The sequence below is a fragment of the Lynx canadensis genome, chromosome E1 (genome assembly GCF_007474595.2).
Source record: "Lynx canadensis isolate LIC74 chromosome E1, mLynCan4.pri.v2, whole genome shotgun sequence".
Taxonomy (NCBI): Eukaryota; Metazoa; Chordata; class Mammalia; order Carnivora; family Felidae; genus Lynx; species Lynx canadensis.
In genome coordinates this window covers 38,567,980-38,588,561 of record NC_044316.2, presented here as the reverse complement: position 1 = coordinate 38,588,561, position 20,582 = coordinate 38,567,980, and the positions used below count along the sequence as shown (strand labels likewise).

Genomic DNA, 20,582 nt, shown 5'->3' with positions numbered 1-20,582 from the left:
CAAAATAAACCTAATAGTATCAGAGATGGGACAATAAATGTTTGGCAGAAATAGAAAATCAGCTGCCCTGAGACAAAGTCACATAATGCAGAATGCAGTTTTTGTTTGGTGTACTTTAATCTGAGTCAGAAGAAACTACAGCATTACCTAATAAGGCTTCAATAACCCAGGTAGGTGGGGTGGCAAGACTTTCCAAGCATAGGCATTAAAAACCCACTGATGAATCCAATGTTCATAATCACACAACAAACCCTAGAAACATTTACCTCAAACAAGTTCAAAATGAACAACTCCATTTTGTATTATTTCTCAATAAGGTTTTAGACAAAAAAGAATAGCAAAAAACCAAGGGTAACTGCAACAAATAAAAATAAGTAAAAAGTAGGGGTGCCTGAGTGGTTTAGTTGGTTAAGCATCTGATTCTTGGATCTCAGCTCAGGTCTTGAATTCAAGCCCTATGTTGGGCCCCGCACTGGGCATGAAACCTACTTTAAAAAAAAAAAAAAAAAAGTAAAAAATGAATGGATAGATTTTTGTTGAAACTACATTCCAAATTCATTGGTAATTTCACCCTGTTCTGATAAGCACTTACTACTGACTCAAATAACCTGTGTTGGCCCATTAGTACCCATGTAGACATTACTCTAAACTAAGAATTAAATTTAGAGGAACATTTCATATATGTATGTCCATTTAACCCAATGAGCTCTTTTTTTTTTTAAATAAAGATTTTATCTGTAAGTAATCTCCATACCTAACATGGGGCTCAAACCTGCAACCCTGATATCAAGAGTTGCACATACCCCCTACCCAATGAGCTCTTAAGCACAGACAGCACTTCATCTTTCTATAGTTTTCTTTTTTATTACTTTACAGCACAAAGTGTTCAGTAGTAATGTGTTGAACTGAACAAAAGTAAATTTAAGAGTAACACTGTCTGATTAGTCAGTCAGAGAAAGACAAAAATCATATGACTTCACTCATATGAGGACTTTAATAAGAGACAAAACAGATGAACATAAGGGAAGGGAAACAAAAATAATATAAAAACAGGGAGGGGGACAAAACAGAAGAGACTCATAAATATGGAGAATAAACTGAGGGTTACCCTCCGGAGGGGTTGTGAGAGGGAGGATGGACTAAATGGGTAAGGGGCACTAAGGAATCTACTCCTGAAATCATTGTTGCACTATATACTAACTAATTTGGATGTAAGTTAAAAAAAATAAAAAATTAAATAAAAAAAGAGTAACACTGTCTGAAAGAGCAAACAAGAGTGGTGGAAAAAAAAGAAGTAAAGGTGGCACAAAAACAGACACACAGACCAATGGAATAGAATAGAAACCCCAGAACTAGACCCACAAACGTATGGCCAACTCATCTTTGACAAAGCAGGAAAGAACATCCAATGGAAAAAAGACAGCCTCTTTAACAAATGGTGCTGGGAGAACTGGACAGCAACATGCAGAAGGTTGAAATTAGACCACTTTCTCACACCATTTACAAAAATAAACTCAAAATGGATAAAGGACCTAAATGTGAGACAGGAAACCATCAAAACCTTAGAGGAGCAAGCAGGAAAAGACCTCTCTGACCTTAGCCGTAGCAATCTCTTACTCGACACATCCCCAAAGGCAAGGGAATTAAAAGCAAAAGTGAATTATTGGGACCTTATGAAGATAAAAAGCTTCTGCACAGCAAAGGAAACAACCAACAAAACTAAAAGGCAACCAACGGAATGGGAAAAGATATTTGCAAATGACATATCGGACAAAGGGCTAGTATCTAAAATCTATAAAGAGCTCACCAAACTCCACACCCGAAAAACAAATAACCCAGTGAAGAAATGGGCAGAAAACATGAATAGACACTTCTCTAAAGAAGACATCCAGATGGCAAACAGGCACATGAAAAGATGTTCAGCGTCGCTCTTTATCAGGGAAATACAAATCAAAACCACACTCAGGTATCACCTCACGCCAGTCAGAGTGGCCAAAATGAACAAATCAGGAGACCATAGATGCTGGAGAGGATGTGGAGAAACGGGAACCCTCTTGCACTGTTGGTGGGAATGCAAATTGGTGCAGCCGCTCTGGAAAGCAGTGTGGAGGTTCCTCAGAAAATTAAAAATAGACCTACCCTATGACCCAGCAATAGCACTGCTAGGAATTTACCCAAGGGATACAGGAGTACTGATGCATAGGGGCACTTGTACCCCAATATTCATAGCAGCACTCTCAACAATAGCCAAATTATGGAAAGAGCCTAAATGTCCATCAACTGATGAATGGATAAAGAAATTGTGGTTTATATACACAATGGAATACTACGTAGCAATGAGAAAAAATGAAATATGGCCTTTTGTAGCAACGTGGATGGAAGTGGAGAGTGTAATGCTAAGTGAAATAAGCCATACAGAGAAAGACAGATACCATATGGTTTCACTCTTATGTGGATCCTGAGAAACTCAACAGGAACCCATGGGGGAGGGGAAGGAAAAAAAAAAAAAGACGTTAGAGTGGGAGAGAGCCAAAGCATAAGAGACTGTTAAAAACTGAGAACAAACTGAGGGTTGATGGGGGGTGGGAGGGAGGGGAGGGTGGGTGATGGGTATTGAGGAGGGCACCTTTTGGGATGAGCACTGGGTGTTGTATGGAAACCAATTTGTCAATAAATTTCATATATATATAAAAAAAAAAAAAAAAAGAAGTAAAGGATGGACATTGTGCCAGAAACAGAAAAAAGAATGGATATCTATGAAAAACAGGAAAGGAAGAAACACGGGACTGTGTGTAGTTCAGTGTTTGAAATTTTTTTAACTTGTTAAATTCAATCATTCATGAATTCATCTACCACCCAATGATATTTATTAAGCACCCATCACTTGATCCATTCAATAAATATTTTTTTAAGTTTACTTATTTTGAGAGAGAGAAGAGAGAGCATGCATGCAGAGAGAGAGAGAAAGAGACAGAGACAGAGAATCCCAAGCAGGCTCTGCACCGTCAGCACAGAGTCCGACACAGGACTTGAACCCACAAACTGTGAGATCATGACCTGAGCTAAAATCAACAGCCGGACACTTAACCAACTGAGCCACCCAGGCGTCCTCAATAAATATTTCTTAAGCATTCACTAGGAACCAAACCACTGTTCTATAACAATGATTCTAAGCTGGAATGATTTTGTCCCCCAGGAGACATTTGGCAATGTCTACAGACATTTTTGACTGTCGTGACTAGGAGGGTGCTCCTGGCTTCTAGTGGATAAAACATTCTATAATGCATAGGACAGTCCCCTACAACAAAGAATCATCTAGTTCAAAACGTCAATAATGCTGAGGTTGATAAACTCAGTTCTAGAGGCTGAACAAGTTTCTACAATCTTGGGGCTTATGTTCTAGAAGAGATAAACAAGGAAACAAATACAATCTCGTATCTCAGTTACTGATAAAAAGAATTTAAAAAAGAGAATCAGAAAGGCTGAAACTAGGAGTATGATGGAGTATTCTCTTAGACAGGGTCGCAGGGAGAGGGGCCGGCTCTCCACAAAGAAGTCTCTCCATGAGCACACAACTCCTATGAACATCTAGGGAAAGAGTATTCCAAAAAGAATTTTAAAATGGCAAGTAAAAAGTCCCTGAGATGAGAATGAGCTTGTCATGTCAGAGAACTAGTAAGAAAGCCAGGGTAGCTAGAATAGAATACAAACAAGAGTAGTAGAAGATGAAATCTGAGGCCTTACATGCCATTCTCCAAATCCCTTAAAAGTAGTATCCCAGGGCACCTGGGTGGCTCAGTTGGTTAAGCATCCGACTTCAGCTCAGGTCATGATCTCATGGTTTGTGAGTTCGAGCCCCACATTGGGCTCTGTGCTGACAGCTCAAAGCCTGGAACCTGCTTCGGATTTTGTGTGTGTCTCTCTCTGCCCTTCCCCCACTCGCACTCTGTCTCTCTCTCTCTCAACAATAAATAAACATTAAAAAAAAATTTTTTTTAAAGTAGTATCCTTCTGGGGCGCCTGGGTGGCACAGTCGGTTAAGCGTCCGACTTCAGCCAGGTCACGATCTCGCGGTCCGTGGGTTCGAGCCCCGCGTCGGGCTCTGGGCTGATGGCTCGGAGCCTGGAGCCTGTTTCCGATTCTGTGTCTCCCTCTCTCTCTGCCCCTCCCCCGTTCATGCTCTGTCTCTCTCTGTCCCAAAAATAAATAAAAAACGTTGAAAAAAAAAATTAAAAAAAAAAAATAAAGTAGTATCCTTCTCCATCCAACATGCCTATACTAAAGAAGTTTAAACCAACCAATAGTTTCACGCCCAGAGTAAACAAATTCAATCGGTTATCTCATTAATCCCATAGACTGTACTTAATCTCTTGGCTTAAGCACAGCTAGGGACCTAGATACTAACTGGAAGCTTCCCAGGGTTAAAAATCACCTAATAATAATCTGTCTGCCTATCCACCTGCCCTTCAATTTTGTCCTGAAAAGCAATACAGTATGGTGAGGTAGGAGCTCATTACCACAGTAAACACAATGGCATCCAGTTGCCAAACGAAAGAACTTCAACATGGGAGAAGTGCCAGGAGCTACCTAAGAGTATTCACATGCCACTCCAGGAGACTAACGAACAACAGGCTCCTATAATTATGTGGGAACTGATGTCAACACAGAATTATGAACACTCCTTCATGTGTTCTAGGATAGAATACAGTGGAGGGTTTCCACTAAAGCATTTTGGTTTCTCTAAAACATAAGGAAACAGACTAGAATGACTTTCATGTCACAGATATTTAACCACCCTCCCACCAACCTGAAAAAAGGCTTTAAAAATAATCCACAGCCCTCTTCTCTCAATGGAAAAGGTGCTACCTTCCCCTTGAAATTCAATTCAGTCAAAACTGGTGAAACAGATTTCTATCATGCATACAGACAGAATTAATTAAAACTCCAAGGTTACTCCATGAAGGGAAAAAAAATTACTCTTCCAACTGCAGGCATTTTCCATCATGGAAATCCAACTATGCAGCAAATAGGATTGATCCAAAACAAGTAATAAAAAAAAAAAAAATCACATACACACTGTGAATATTTAAACTGAAAATCCTACAATTTCTACCACTAAAGTTGGATTTTTACTCTCTACATCAATGACTTTTCACTGTTATACGCAGTACACAACCTTGAAAGAGAAAAGGAAAGAGGCAGAAGAAAGATATGTAACTGTATCAGGAAATCCTGTCTATATAATTTCTCTAACAAGAAACGGAAGTACACATCCCATGATGCAGCTTTTCCCCTAATATGACTCTTTCCTCTTGTCTTAGATTTGTTTAAAGCCCTAAAAACATAAACTCAGAAGTGTACTTATTCACATACTACTTAATGTAATATGTATTAGGTGCCACGGGTTATTCCCAGATACAGGGCAACCCAGGAGCCAAGCCCTCTCATCTAAAATGATGACAAATCAATGAGAAGTCTGCTCTTGTGTTCAATTAAATAACCACAACAGCAAAGAATGGCTCCATAAAAGAGATGGCTATAGATTAACTAATGCAAGATCAAGGGTAAATGAAATGTCTGAAAATTATCCTAAACAGAGGTCAGGGAATGACCTCACCAGAACCTACTACACCCCTCAAAGCAAAGAGAAAAATCCTGTTAACCTGAAAACACTGAAGTATTGGAAAGGTAGGGGAACATATATAGAAAACAGTCAACTGCAATAAATCAGTAGTAGTTCAAAGTAGTGTTTTGTAACATAGCCAGAGATCAATAATCTAGTAAACAATAACACTTTAGATTTAGAACTGTTTTTGTGGCTTCATTCACCAAAACTGTTTCAGAGGAACTTGCAAAACATATGAGCTGTTTCTCTGGAGTTGTTCATCTTAGGATTTACATCAGCTCTACGTCAGAGCCAACATGACTTTCTCAGGCTGTATTTTAGCTAATAACAGCCACAAGATTTCCGAGAACCAAGAACTAGGATCCTAAACTTGGCCTCTGCATTATAAGACATGTACTAGTTGGTTCCTGACTGCCAAGCAATTCACAGCAACCAAAGAGCAGCTGCAAACATCTCATTTCCAGATGCATTACAGACTGGCAGTAAATGGTTCAACCATTTTTCCTTTCTAGGCCTTAGGGATCCATAATACAAAAAGGAGAAGAGAATGTGCCCTTTCATATTATCAAAGTTACAAACTTCAAATCACATCCTTTAACATCTCCAAAAATGATTCTGCATTAGTCCAAGGCAGATCATTAGTACATTTATTTTCAAAACCTTAAGTCAATTTTCCACTTCACCAAAAAAAAAATTAACAGATTCCTGGATTTGGACAGCGAAATTATGCAGAGAGTAGCTCAATGTTCATAACTAATATTTCCTCCTCATCCACACAGGCCAAGAACCAGGGTCTAGAAGAGCTAGCTAAAAAAAAATGGGAGTCACACAAGGCCAAAGCCATTAACATCAGCCAGCATTTAACCAGAGAAGAGAGGAGTTAATCAGATGAAGGACACACATTCTAATTTAGAAATCCAGACCAAAGCCAGACAGACTAAAACACAGTCTGAATACAAAAGCAATACTAGGTGGAGCCTGAGAAGTTTGCCTTAGAGACTTGGGAGCAATAAATTGTTTAAAAGTTTCTTCTAAAACAGAGTTTCCAAATTTACCTGAAGATAAGACACATCTTAGGGCATTTGTTTAAAACACACACCCACCACCCACCACACACACACACACACACACTCCTGGACCCTAATCCAGACCTACTAAAATCAGAAATATTTCAGCAGAAAGATCTGGTGATCTGTATATTTAAGAAGTACCTTAAGTAATACTTGGTATTAGGGAAGTCTGAAAAACATTGTTCTGAAAGAGTATTAATAATCAACTACACCAACACTATTGTGTCTGAACGGAAATCAGCAAGGAAAAGCTGATGAATAAGCTGGGTCAACATAAACGTGTTGCATGCATTTATCAGTGTTCCCTCATGAAACACCATTAAAATGACAAGAGATGTTTTTTTTGAGACCTAAACCTGAAAAAAAAAAAAATGAAGAAAATGGGAAAGGATGCAACAGCAGAAGGATGTCAATAAAATTTTGGAAGCTGGAAGGCACATGCACTAGTGACAAGTAACTTCAAAGGAAGGAAAAAGTTAAACACTTGCAGCAGAAAGTAGATTCCCACCACAGAATCTCAGAAAAAGCTCAGAAACCAAAGGCACCTGGTACCTCTGGACAAAGGGGCCTTGGAGGGGCTAAAACAGGAGAACTGATTGAAAGTCTATAAAGGAAAGAGATTCCCCTCTGGGCACCTGGGTAGCTTAGTTAAGCATCTGACTTGGGCTCAGGCCATGATCTCACAATTCGTGAGTTTGAACTCTGCTTGGGGTGAGCTCATGCCCTGCTTCGGGTGAGCCTTGCTTCTCTCTCTGCCCCTCACTCACTTGCGACTTCTCTCTCAAAAAAAAGAAAGAGGTACCCTCTTTCCCTTGCCCATGCTGCCAGGCAGAAAGCCTCTGAACCAAGGGAGCAGGAGTGCCATACTGTAAAAAGGGAGATCAAGTGAAAGTCTTCCACTCAGCGATGAGACCTGTCCCCGTTCCTCAGCTCTCTTCCCCAATTTGGTTCCAAAACACCTACTGCTGGGCTCATCCTCTCTACGCAGGAGATTGGAAGAGTCCTCTCCAAGGAAAATGACCAGTTGCCAATACACCCTACAGTAATGCCTACCACTTGATGAGCCAGGGCTCCACACTGAGAGCTTTTTAGTGCCTCATTCTTAAAAATAAACAGCCAAAAATTACCAGACATTTGAAGAAAATCTCTTACAGGAAAGACAAGAATCAAAGTAACAAAACAGAATTACTGACAATGTGTGAAAATACTTATATATAAAGTTCTGGGGCACCTGGGTGGCTCAGTCAGTTCGGCTTAGGTCATGATCTCACGGTTCGTGGGTTCGAGCCCCACATCAGGCTCTGTGCTAACAGGTCAGAGCCTGGAGCATGCTTCAGATTCTGTGCCTCCCTCTCTCTCTGCCCCTCCTCTGCTTGCACTCTCTCTCTCTCTCAAAAATGAACAAATGTTAGGGGCACCTGGGTGGCGCAGTCAGTTAAACGTCCGACTTCAGCCAGGTCACGATCTTGCGGTCCGTGAGTTCGAGCCCCGCGTCAGGCTCTGGGCTGATGGCTCAGAGCCTGGAGCCTGTTTCCGATTCTGTGTCTCCCTCTCTCTCTGCCCCTCCCCCGTTCATGCTCTGTCTCTCTCTGTCCCAAAAATAAATAAACGTTGGAAAAAAAAAATTAAAAAAAAAAAATGAACAAATGTTAAATAATAATAATAATAATAATAATAATGATAATAAAGTTCTGGAACAAAAAGAGCTTATGGAAATTTAAAATGCCAATAGCAAATATTAAAAATATCATAGAAGAGTTGGAAGAAAAAACTCAGAATATCTGAAAACTGAATGAGGAGGGAAAAACAGACAAATTCACGAGGAAAAAAAAATTAAGAGGACCAGTGTTGGAATTTCACCATCTGGATAATAAGGGTTCCCAGAAAGAGAAAGGACAGAAATCACTACCAAAGAATACATTATCAAAAATATAATACAAGGGGCGCCTGGGTGGCCTGGTTGGTTGGGCAGCCGACTTTGGCTCAGGTCATGATCTCGCGGCCCGTGAGTTCAAACCCCGCGTCGGGCTCTGGGCTGACAGCTCAGAGCCTGGAGCCTGTTTTGGACTCTGTGTCTCCCTCTCCCTCTGCCCCTCCCCTGTTCATGCTCTGTCTCTCTCTATCTCAAAGATAAATAAACGTTAAAAAAAAAAAATTTTTTTTTTTAAATATATAACACAAGAAAATTTCCCAGAATAGATGGAAATAAGCTTCAGACTGAAAAGGCCCAATGAATGTCAATCATGATGAATTTTTAAATAGTCACACCAAGGTATACAGTCATGTATCACTGTATTTCAGAATACCTGGGGTAAAGACAACATCCTAAAATCTTTCAGAGAAAAAACAAATCCCATACAAGAAATCCAGAATCAGAATAGCATCAAACTTCATAGTCTACCACTGAAAGTCATAAGACCACAAAACAAGGCTTAAAGTTTCCAAATACCATCTCTAACAACATTTTACATCCAAACTTCCAACCAATGTGCAGGCAGAAACAGGTAAGTCTCAAAAAAAATGCACCACCTCCAATGAACCCTTTTTCATAAAGCCTCTCAACAAGGCTCCACTAATGTAACTGTACTGAAAAGAGATTTACACTTTCCTCAGAGTTTAGGGATGAACTAGTGATTGATACTCAATAAATCAAGCAGAAGGAAGGAAAAAAGGAAAGAAAAGAATGGTAATTATTATATTTAAAGGGAAAATCTATAAGGAAATACTGTATAAGCATAGTACACACAGTCATTATACTGGATGTTAATTTTTCTTCTTTAGGTTACATTTACCTGTATTCACTTTCTGGGCTCATGGAAGATGGAAAGGGAGGCTGAAAACCTGGGAACTACATTTCCCAGAATGCCCTTTCAATGGAGTTGTGGTTTAAATTCCAACAGTACATATGGGTCAACTGGACCCATGGCTCAGTTGGAAGAGCATGCGACTCTTGATCTCAGGGTAGGGAGTTTGAGCCCCATGTTATAAATAAATTAATTAATTCCATCAGCACAGACTCATTCACTCAAGCCCTAGAAGATGTAAGAAAGGTATATGTCATTATTGCTTTTCTAGTAGCAATGAGCAGGTGTGTGGCCTCCAACAAATGACAGACGTGTCGTTTTGCAGGTTTCCAATATTCTACAAACTGCCTGCTTTGGTATTTAAGATAGCCAAGATTATTAATGGTTAGCAGTTTGTAATCCCTGCAAAGTGGCTTTCCCTGACCTATGTTCCCATGATCTTCCAATGGTTGTGCAAGCATCTAATATCCTCTTTGAAATATCAAGAATGGTTTGTTTCTCTGATTGAACCCTGATACATAAAAACATATAAAATATTGGTTTAATAAAAACTGTGATGGGACTGTATTAGGAAAGTAGCAGAAAGAGTTGAGGATAGATAACAGTATAAGAATGCAAAATCAGGGATTTCTGGCTGGCTCAGTTGGTAGAACATGCAACTTTTGATCTCAGGGTTGTAAGTTTGAGCCCCATGTTGGATGTAGAGTTCACTTTAAAAAATCTTGGGGTGCCTGGGTGGCGCAGTTGGTTGAGCGTCCGACTTCAGCCAGGTCGCGATCTCGCGGTCCGTGAGTTCGAGCCCCGCGTCAGGCTCTGGGCTGATGGCTCAGAGCCTGGAGCCTGTTTCCGATTTTGTGTCTCCCTCTCTCTCTGCCCCTCCCCCGTTCATGCTCTGTCTCTCTCTGTCCCAAAAATAAATAAACGTTGAAAAAAAAAAAAATCTGGAGCACCTGGGTGGCTCAGTGGGTTAAGAGTCCAATTTCAGCTCAGGTCATGATCTCCCAATTTGCGAGTTCAAGCCCCACATCAGGCTCTGCACTGACAGCACAGAGCCTGCTTTGTATCCTTTGTCTCCCTCCCTCTCTGCCCCTCCCCTACACATACGCGTGTGCGCGCGCTCTCTCTCTCTCTCTCTCACACACACACACACACACACACACACAAATAAACATTAAAAAAAAAAATCTTGGGGTGCTTGGGTGGCTCAGTCAGTTAAGCAACCAACTCTTGATTTTAGCTCAGATCATGATCTCAACAGTTCAAGAGGTTGAGCCCCACTTGGGCTCTGAGCTAACAGCACAGAGACTGCTTAGGATTCTCTCCCTCTCTCTCTGCCCCTCTCCTGCTCATGTGCTCTTTCTCTCTCTCTCTCTCTCAAAATAAGTAAATAAACTTAAAAAATATATAAAGGGGTGCCTGGGTGGCTCAGTCGGTTGGGAATCCAACTTCTGCTCAGGTCATGATCTCATGGTTTATGGGTTCGGGCCCGCATTGGGCTCTCTGCTATCACCACAGAGCCCACTTCGGATCCTCTGTTGCCCTTTCTCTCTCTCCCCTTCCCCCGTTCTAAAACAAATATTAAAAAAAATTTTTTAATTATGATAAAAATTTAAAAAATCTTTTAAAAAAGAATACAAAATCATCTTTCATAGAAATTCAATAGATAATATCTGAGACTAGAAAAACCAAGAAATGACAGTACAGGCATACCATGTAAAAATATGGAAATAATATGCATCAGGAAAAAAAAAAAACACCGAAAGTACTAAAAATGAGGACAAATAAGGAGAAATGGAGCAGCTGTTCTTTTAATTATAAGTCTTGTAGTACTATTTGACTATTTAAATTGTGTATTCTTACTATTTCAACTTAAAAATCCAAACATTTAATTACTAAAAGGCAAAAAATCCTAACACTGTATATGCAAAATCAAACTTCAGACTGACCAAAATTTCAAACCATAAGGTCCGTACTGGATCTGTTGCCAATGTAGTTAAAAACAGCAGAAAATCCCAAACCAACCAAATAATTAAAAGGCCATTATATGCTTAATTCTAGAACCTGTATCTCAGATCCAACTCTAATGAAAGCAGGCTGCCTAATGTGACCTCAATCTCCGCCACAGCCTGGGTGTGACCTAACAATGTTCACCATCCCAGAGTTCACTCTATCGCAGGTCAAATACGTGAAGAAACTCGAGGCCTCAAGAAGAAATCATGACCAAAATTAACTGCAAAGGTAAGCATAAAAACAAAGGGATAGATCTTGAAATCAATTACCTTAGCTCCTTTTTTAGGTCTTATTTTCAATTTAACACAACTAATTAAAAAATTTTTTAGAAACACCCAACATCTGTGGTCAAAACATCTTTACAAGTTCTAGGAAACTGTTAATTAGCGGGTTAGGCTGTAACCTAGCCACAGATGACAAAAAATGGCTCTTCTCACTGTAGGCTAGGCTACCTGTGTCTCATGTTACTAGGCCTCAGCTTCCCTGTCCCAGCAGCCTTCATTCCACACATCCCAAAGATACAAGTAAAAAGCCTGTAAAGACAAGAGTCAGGAGTAAGGGAAATCCAGTGAGGACAGTCTCCATGAGAAAAGGCCTGAAAGAAAACTTAAACAGATGCTCCATAAAATGCTGATCCAGACTTCACATGGAGAGAAGTGTCATGCCTCATTTCAAAGATAATATATTAGGCCCTGACTCACCACAGATAATCTAATAACAAAGCTGTGACTTTCATTGTTGAGGCGTCTCTTCTCTCACTCTAATGCCCCGAAGCCATCAGACATACAGACGCTTCATGCTGAAATGCTAGAAAAATTTGCACATTTTCATTCCTTGCTCACTACTGCTGGGCTGCTAAACCAAGAGTCTACTTTAAGTTATGACAACAGGGCAAGCTGATCCAATTACACAAAAAAGGTACTAAATCAAACAGGACCATCTGGGCTTTAAGCAAGAGTATTGTGATGTCTGAACAAAAGTCAATATACTTGCAGATAAAAATGCTTTCATATATTCAGAGTTATAATGGCCCTTGGGCTACCGATTCATTTTCACGTCCAATAAGAGTTATGTGTTGTATTAAGACATATGGCCTAGATGACGGACGGGTACAAACAGAGTATTATATTCACCAGTTCATAATGAGAACATCTGTGCTCACCCTCTAGCCCTATGAGGCTTACAAAAAACAGTCAATATTCTCTAGAAGTAAACAGGTTTTCTGTTCCTAAGCAGCAGGTCTGGCAAACCACCCATCTCATCATCCCCATAATCTGACAAGATTGGGTGTGTTCAGGGTGGTATGGCCAAATTCACCATCCCCCATAATCTCAGAATGGTTCCCCAATTATTACTAACCTCCAAACCAATTTCCAAGATCCTAAAATTTTAAGAACTAATCCAGCCATGCAAGTTTAATTTGCCAGACCTAAAAATCAAGACTCAAGACTGGGGCGCGTGGGTGGCTCAGTCGGTTGAGCATCTGACTTCGACTCAGGTCATGATCTCACAGTTCATGAGTTGGAGCCCTGCATCACGCTGTGTGCTGACAGCTCAGAGCCTGGAGCCTGCTTCCAATTCTGTGTCTCTGGCTCTCTGCCCCTCTCTAGCTCACACACTGTCTCTCTCTCAAAAATAAACAAACATTAAAAAAATAAGTAATAACAGGGCACCTGGGTGGCTCCGTTGGTTAGGTGACCGACTTCAACTCAGGTCATGATCTCGCAGTTCGTGGGTTTGAGCCCCACGTCGGGCTCTGTGCTGAATGCTTGCTCGGAGTCTGGAGCCTGCTTCGGATTCTGTGTTTCCTTCTCTCTCTACACCTCCCCCACTTGTGCTCTCACTGACTCTGTCTCTCAAAAATAAATAAATGTAAAAAAAAAAAAAAAAAATTAAATAAATAAATAAAATAAAATAAAATGACTCAAGACTAAAAGAATCTCCTTTATCTAAAAAAGTTCTTATAAAATACATATTCCATTGTACAAGCATCAGATTTCTGTACGATATTGACAATTTCAGCATCAACACTAGTAAATTAATATCTGTGAAAAGAACTGAGAAAAATCTCTCCTGTAAAGACTGGGCTCAAAATTCACTGTCATTTATCTGGTTTTTTTGGAGACCTCACACTCCCTGAAGCCTTGCCTACCTCTCTACTTCTCATTCCCTAAGCTCCAGACACACTGGAACTTCCTTCCTTCAATTCTTCAAAATAGCCATGTTAAAGAACATGGCCCCTCCTCAGGATCTTCATCTATGTCATTCCGTCCACCTAGCACAGTCTTTGGTCTGCCCCTCATCCCTTAGGTGTCAGCCTTAAAAGTCAATTCCTTGGGGACATTCCCTCACTGCCCTGTCTCCCAATCAACCTGGGTTAGGCTTCCCATTAGCTGCTTCCACAGTATTTAGAGCAAAACAGTAATTAATTATTGTTTAATGGATGTCTTCCCCACCAGACCATAACTGTATGGCTGCAAGGGCTCAGTCAGTTTTGTTCACTGGCAAAGCACAGAGCCTGTCACACAGTAGGAGCTCAAAACTTCTTGACAAATAAATGAGTAACAGGGCTAAAAACACATCAGCTTTGGCAATTCTACTTATAATTTACCCTACAGATATAGTCACATATACAAAGGGCCAAATGCTTATGGTTACTCACTAGGGCATAGCTGGTAATAGCATAAAGGCAGAAATATTTAAAATGTCTACCAATACACAGCAGGTGCCAAATCTCTATTGCTTTCATGGAATGACTGCAAAAGTAAGTTTTTTAAAAATGCAAATAGTACTAACAGCGTGCTACATTTGTTTAAAAGAAAACGCAAGAAATATATATATGCTTTATATGTACATGTTATCTCTGGAAAGGATCTTAAGAAACTGAAAACATCAGTTGCCCCTGGGAAGACAGACTGGACTCACGAGTGCACAAGCATAAAAGACTATTCAATGTACACTCTTTTTTTAACTTTTAAATTTTGAACCATATAAATGTATTTTTTTTTAATGTTTGAGAGAGAGAAAAAGTGTATGTGTGTGCACACAGGGGAGGGGAGGGGAGGGGGAGGGGGGAGGGGAGGGGGGAGGGGGGAGGGGAGGGGGGAGGGGGGAGGGGGAGGGGGAGGGAGAGGGAGAGAATTCCAAGCAGGCTCCACACAATCTCTCTCCCTTGCTCTCTGCCCCTCCCCTGCTCATGCTGTCTCTTTCTCTCAAAATAAATAAATAAACTTTTAAATTAAAAAAAAAAAATAGAGGAGCATGCAACTCTTGATCTCAGGTTGTGATTTCAACTCCCATGCCGGGTATAGAGATTACTAAAAAATAAAATGGGGTGCCTGGGTGGCTCAGTCAGTTAAGTATCCGACTCTTGATTTCAGCTCAGGTCTTAATCTCAGCCTCCTGAGTTCAAGGACCGCACTGGGATCCACACTGCGTGTGAAGCCTACTTAATAAAAATAAATAACTAAAGAAAAACAGAAATAAAACTTATAAATAAATAAAATTTGCTAAAGACAGTCCTATCCTCATTTCTAAGACAGTGATGAAGTTTAAATGATTTGATGACAAATATCCTGCTTGCAAGCTAAGCACTGGGGGGGGGGGGGGGGGAGTGAAAAGAAAGACAATTCACTTATCCACAAATCTCAGACATCCTACTCCATACTAGATTGTACCACTTTATTATTTTTTTTAATGTTTATGTATTTTTGAGAGAGAGAGACAGAGTATGAGTGAGGGAGGGGCAGAACAGGAGACACAGAAGCTGGAGCAGGTTCCAGGCTCTGAGCTGTCAGCACAGAGCCCAATGTGAGGCTTGAACCCACAACTCTGAGATCATGATTTGAGCCAAACTTGGACACTTAACCAACTGAGCCACCCAGGCACTCCTAGATTGTACCATTTTGGAAGAAAATTCCATCTTTTTTTTTTTTTTTTTTTTTTAAATTTTTTTTTTCAACATTTTTATTTATTTTTGGGACAGAGAGAGACAGAGCATGAACAGGGGAGGGGCAGAGAGAGAGGGAGACACAGAATCGGAAACAGGCTCCAGGCTCTGAGCCATCAGCCCAGAGCCCGACGCGGGGCTCGAACTCACGGACCGCGAGATCGTGACCTGGCTGAAGTCGGACGCTTAACCGACTGCGCCACCCAGGCGCCCCGAAAATTCCATCTTTTTTACAACTAATTGTCCCGATCCAGATACATGGAGAATGTTTTCACAGTCAGAAGGGATTACTGACAGAAAAAAGGGATTAGAGAAAAAAGGGAATTCAGCATTTTTTTTAGCTTAGAAAGTAGGTCGATACATTTGTACGGAAGAAATATCATAAATACTGACCCAAAACAAAATATTCTCACCGAGGAGCCTTAAAATCCAAATGGAGCTTAATCTGAATCCACAAAGTTCACAAAACTAAATAACTTTTTGAAAACTAGTTAAAAATGGTAAGGAAATCTATACACATTCCTTAAACAGATGTGCCAAACTTTAAGACATTCTTCAGTAAAGAAATATCTGAGACAAGATTAAACACAACTCCAATAATCCTGTTTGTTACCACAATCAAAGCCCTGGAACAGAGTCAAAACCTTTGGATCTGAACCTGTTAGTTTCCCAAACCTGCATATCAGGTACAGAATACTCTGGACTAAGAATGGCAAGAGGAACCTGAATCCAGGGCCACCAAAAAGAGGATTTTTTTTCGGGATTATCTCCAATGTTACAAGGGCCATTGCCATCGACTGCAAGAAATGATCTTCATAATCCATCCCAAGACCTATTAGAGACACAGTTATCTTCAACTAATTATCCCCTGAAAAACAAAATGGTATTTACTAAGTAGAACGAAGTACTCAGTACAGCCATTCTAAATTGTCATAACTTTGCCATGTTACATGGCAAGTAAGAAGCCAATTCCTGGCTCTCCCATTTGATAACTTCTTTGCCCCCAAACGCTCTTTCTGCATATTAAGTCAAAATCTTGAGATCTAAGACTGACACAGACACCAGCAAACGAATCACCTGATTTCCCTACCAACATTGTTCTTCTCCATAAAGTTCTACTCACCATTTTAAAATCCCCCTTTATAGGGTGCCTGGGTGGCTCAGTCGGTTAAGTGTCAGACTGGCTCCAGTCATGATCTCACGGATTTTGAGTTTGAGCCCCGCATTGGGCTCTGTGCTGACAGCTTGGAGCCTAGAGCCTGCTTCAGACTCTGTGTCTCCCTCTCTCCCTGCCCCTCTCCACTCATGCTCTCTCTCAAAAAAAGGTAAACATTAAATAAAAATTTTGTTTAATACCTGTCTATAATAATACCAAGAAGTACTCATGAATTTAGCCTGTGGTTCCCTAGGCTAAAAGGCTTGAGAGGGAGAGTGGAGCAAAAAAAAAAAAAAAAAAAAAAAAAAGTGGGACATTCTCTCTCTCTCTCTCTTCAGTGCTCTGGACTTTGAAAGCTAGGCAGAGGCAATGATTCTGCACTTAATCAGCAGGTGAATAAGAAACAGGTTTGAATTTAGAAGAAGCATAAAGGAGTGCAAGAACATTCAGTAAAGAATACTGACTCCATTTCCTTGCAGAGCAGCTCTCAGGACCTGCCAATGAACCTCAATTTGACAAGGAACACCCCATCTACTCTAATCCAGGACATATCCCTCAAAAGACAGTCAGTCAACCGGAACTCTGCCAACTTCTGCTTGGGAGTTGTGTGGAGCACAGTAGCAACAAGAGCCTACTTTGAGAAGGAGATCAACAATCACACTCAAGAAGAAAAGAAGTTATTTGGCAAAGAGAAGCATGTTGCCAAAATGTTAGTCACAGCTTAAGGTCCCAGTTTGTGTCTCTGCAACTATTCTTTGCTCTGACAGAGTCCATTCTCTGGCCCAGAAAACCCAGCTCAGCTACTGTCATCTTCTCCATTTAAAGCAGTCAAAAATCCTTTCATTTTTGAGGTATCAAACTGTGACACAGACAACATATCAACCAGAGACTAAAAAGAACAGGGAAAGAATGTGTTATTTGCCATTTTCTACCTAGGACTGGCTCAAGTAGAGCAATGGAAAAACGTGACAGAATAGGAAGAATGGAAAATCATTATGTTAAAGAGCAGGCTATACCAAAAGCCTGCCCAGAGCTCTGAACTCCCATAACTTATTTCCAAACCCTCTGAAAAACAAACCAAAGAGACACCCTGTGGTTGAAATAACGGCAAAATATTAAGCTGGTTTTTACCCCCAAATAAGTATGTACTATATACTTCATAGCCTGAAGATCTTCCTGCTCTTGCTGGGGTAAGAAGACTATAGTTTGCTTGAGAACAGCCTGAACAAGCCCAAGACTTTCAGAATCATTTCAGAGCAATAGGAAAACAGACACAAGTACACTAGGTTACTCTCCCAATCTAAGAAGAGGTCAAGAAATTGTCTCTTCGACAGGGACAGGACTTCTCTCTTCCTTTCTTAAAAGCCATTAATAAAACCTGAAAACTCCAGTGTTATCAACATCTTCCACCTTGCCCTGCATTTCACCTTTGTGCTGACATCACATAACTAATCAGTACTAACTAAAGTAAACACTACGGATATCAAGTATGAGGTAGATTTGGAAACTGCCCCCTCTTAAGCAAATCCAAGTCAGACCTCAGAAATGCCAAGACTTTCAGGAACACTTCTTCTAAGCTAAATTAAATAAGTTCACCTATGAGCAAAGTGTTTAGAATATTATGCCCAAAGAAAAAATTGGAATAGTCAAGATTTCAAAGTATTAACAATAAAGAAGCTGAAACTGTCCACAAGCACACTCCTCCCCACCAACGGGGCCAAACTGCCTGGACCAAAGCAAAAGGCTCAACTAAATAAAGTACCATTTTTCAGCGAATTCTCAGAGTTCATTGAGGAAAGTCAGTGTTTGTCAAGGGTAAAATAAAACACTGCATTCTCTCACATTCCTCATCAACCAACCTCATTCAACCCAAGCTCTAACTTCCCTATCTCCATCTTGATGGTAGCCAATACAATGTAACAAGTAATATGAAATTCTGGGCTACTAGAAGTTGACTCGGAAAAAAGTTAAAAAACTGAGCATGTATTAAATCAAAACCTGGCACAACAAACGCGGAAAACCAACTATTCCCTGGTGTAACAAACGCAGCAAGGCTGAGAAGAAACTGAGAAAACAGGTCTTCTAAATACCAATATCTCAATCTTGTTGTCAGAGATCACTTCTTTGCAACCACTTTAAAGATCCCATTTAGGGGCACCTGGTGGCTCAATGGGTTAAGCATCTGATCCTTGATTTTGGCTCAGGTCATGATCTCACAGTTTGTGACTTCGAGCCCTGTGTTGGGCTCTGTGCTGACAGTGAGGAGCCTGCCTGGGATTCTCTCTCCCTCTCTCTGCCCCTCCTCCCCCTCAAAATAAATAAATAAACTTAAAAAAAAAAAAGTCCCACTTAGTTAACACAATCTTTCAGAAGCAGAGAAGAACCAAACCTGTCTTTCAAAGGGGGGGGGGGGGGGAAGGACAGTTTAATGACTTGCCTCAAAGTTACTTAGTAAATCCATAGGTATGCTAGAACAGTCCTTATTCCCCAAGGTTCTCTTTTGGTTTGTAGGAGGAGACAAAAGCCACCAAAACATTCCGTAAATCATTCAGAAAACAATGAGTAAAAACAGCACCATGAAAAAGGAGGTGGATCCTGGGGGAGCCCAAAGCAGTAACAGATTATTCAAATCCCTTTGAAAATACAAACTCCAGTACAGGCCAGCTTCTTCCAGCTCCTCAGCCGTGCGTTCTCTCTTAGTAATTTTCCTTCCTGATCAGTAACTTACCACCACACGCTGCCCACGTCTAACACTAAGATTTCCATCTTCCCTTGCTTCACACCACTCCAATCTGAACCCTCAACTCTAGGTTGCTCCCATGCGCAACTCAGTACTTCTCATACCTTTATCTCAACTCTGATTCTTTCTCCACCAACGCTCTCAAGATACCCTCTAGCGTAAGCAGTTTCCCGAATCATCCTAAACCATTGGTTGTCACTCAACTCAATCCCTAAAATGTCACAGTGGCCTCCTCACTCAGCATCCTGTTAATTACCTGTTCACAACAAGTCCGCCCTCCCCATCTCCCTTTAGGCGCACGTTTACTTGTTCCTCACTCCCAGCTGCCGTCTTACTTACCTTACCCAACCCTTCAGGATTCCTTATTTCCTGTCTCTCAGTAACCTTCCTTTCCATTTTCAGTCAGCGCTCGTCCCACACCAATTCCCGACCACTCCTCCCTACTTAGATTGCCCACGCCCCGCTCCAAGCTCTTCAGACCCGGCCCAGCGTTCCACTCACCCCTCAGACTCCGCCCCCAGGACCCCCCTCTCCCTCAGGCCCCTCCCCCAATGTCCTCTCTGTCTCTCTCCCTCCCTCCTCTCTCTCTCTCTCTCTCTCTCTCTCTCTCTCTCTCTGTCCTCTCCAAGCCCCGCCCCAATGCCCCCCACCCCGGCCCTCCCTCCCACTCAAGTCCGCAGGTCATCTCAGCGACATACCCAGCCTCCTCGGCCTCCTTTCGACCGGGCTGTAGCTGCCCCGGGAGCGAATCCTCCGCCACCTCCGCTCCGGCTTCGTCCCGTCCGGCTACCTCCCCAGCAAGCTCCCTCTCTCGCCGCCGCCGCCCCTTTTGCCAACCCGGAAATGGATCTGCTCCCACCGTCCCCAGCGTCCGCGAACAAAATGGAGGCGGGGGAAAGAGGAGGAGGGAGCAGGGGGCGAAAAGACACTACACGCACGCGCTATCGGAAAGCCCGCCCCCTAACGGCGCACGTAAAGGCGGAAGCGGTCGGGTAGCCGCCATCTTGGGAAGGTCGCGAAAATTCCGCCTGCCTCCTCAAAGCAGGGTTTGCAACTTCAGAGATTGGAATCGTCTGCGAAGACTTAAGCAGAGAGTGAAGCCCAGAGATTCTGATTTAATTGGTCTGGGGTATGTCCTACGCATCGAGACTTTTAAATTCCACAGGTAAATCCAACATGTTACCGAGGTGGAGAACCACTGAGCTACCGTCTTGAACATAGCTTTTG

General features: G+C 41.4%; 1 protein-coding gene across 4 annotated transcripts in view; it reads right to left on the bottom strand.

Moving 5' to 3' along the window:
- WIPF2 (WAS/WASL interacting protein family member 2) overlaps positions 1 to 20,241 on the bottom strand; it is a 51,562-nt gene extending 31,321 nt beyond the window's left edge. For 3 of the 4 annotated variants that reach the window (XM_030295214.1, XM_030295216.1, XM_030295215.1), the window contains exon 1: positions 20,054 to 20,241. The gene's annotated coding sequence lies outside the window, so the exon portion shown is untranslated. Of the gene's footprint in view, positions 1 to 19,694; positions 19,851 to 20,053 lie in introns of those variants that run through there. The other variant, XM_030295217.1, reaches the window with a different exon arrangement.
- Between the last annotated feature and the right edge of the window lie 341 nt (positions 20,242 to 20,582).